The 1,189-nt window shown below is 49.2% G+C and overlaps 1 long non-coding RNA gene across 1 annotated transcript in view; it reads left to right on the forward strand.

Moving 5' to 3' along the window:
• The first annotated feature begins 68 nt into the window (after window positions 1-68).
• Window positions 69-1,189, forward strand: part of LOC103668090 — a 4,004-nt gene continuing 2,883 nt past the window's right edge. Inside the window, exon 1 of the long non-coding RNA XR_005835887.1 lies at window positions 69-368. This is a non-coding gene — a long non-coding RNA (uncharacterized LOC103668090). The remainder of the gene's footprint in view (window positions 369-1,189) is intronic.

Below are 1,189 nucleotides of genomic sequence, written 5' to 3' on the forward strand. Positions count from 1 at the left end.
GGGGGGGGGGGGACATGTGCCTTGGGTCTCCCGAATACCCGAGATGGTCCCGCGAAGTGGGGTAAAGCCCCGGAGGGGAGGCCGAGGGAGCTCGGGTAGCTGGATGAGGTACCAGTGGCCAGTCATCTTGGGTGGAGCTGGGAGGACACACCTGGAAGCGGGGAGCCGGGTAGGTGGCCACTTATGCATCCCTGCCAGGAGAGCCCCAGAAGGGCTGATCCGGAGTCCCCGCTCTGGGCCAGGCCCCCTGACCTGCCTTGAGCTCTTCCACCTTCCAGAGCGGAGGTTCTGATAGTTTGAGCAGAGACCCAAGTAAGCCACTGCTGGGGAGGAAGCCAGGTCAATTCCGAAACCTCGAAACCTCGGTGGTAATTTATGTTCCACTCGCATCTCAAGCTGGGGAAATTGAAGTCCAACTTTAGGTTCTCTCTTGCTCCAAGTGTCCCAGCTACTTAGTACCCCAGTTCCCTGGCCACAAGACTTAATGCCAGGAAATGCAGAAAAGTATCAGGCAGGTTTTAAAACAGTGTTATGGTGATAGAAAAACAGCTAGTAAAAGGTCAAACAGTGGTCCAAGTCTAGATACATAGAAGAGACTGAAGGAAAACCTTTCAGAAGGCTCACAGTAGTTTGCATTCCTTTGTGAGATGGTTTTTTAAAAATTATTTACCCTCCAAATTGTCTGTAAAATGGTAACATTACTTTTATAAGGGGGAAATGTTTTTAAAGACCGTGGAGGCATGGAGACTGCATACTGGGACATATCCAAGGAAGCTCTTTTCTCCCCTCCTCCCACAACAACACAGACCTTTCAGAAGGCTCACAGTAGTTTGCATTCCTTTGTGAGATGGTTTTTTAAAAATTATTTACCCTCCAAATTGTCTGTAAAATGGTAACATTACTTTTATAAGGGGGAAATGTTTTTAAAGACCGTGGAGGCATGGAGACTGCATACTGGGACATATCCAAGGAAGCTCTTTTCTCCCCTCCTCCCACAACAACACAGAAACTTCCTTGCTCCCCAAGTATCTGCCCCCACCCAAAACTTAATATGCCAGAAATCCCACCACTAGAGTCCTTTTAGTGAAACATGGGTGATTATTAATGTCCCAGGAAAAGGTAGGGAGAGTAACAAAAAAGCGAATACTTCCTGATCTTGCACATTGCGGGGGGGGGGGGGGGGGGGGGG

The sequence above is a fragment of the Ursus maritimus genome (assembly GCF_017311325.1).
Source record: "Ursus maritimus isolate PB19 chromosome X unlocalized genomic scaffold, ASM1731132v1 scaffold_X1, whole genome shotgun sequence".
NCBI classification, from domain to species: Eukaryota; Metazoa; Chordata; class Mammalia; order Carnivora; family Ursidae; genus Ursus; species Ursus maritimus.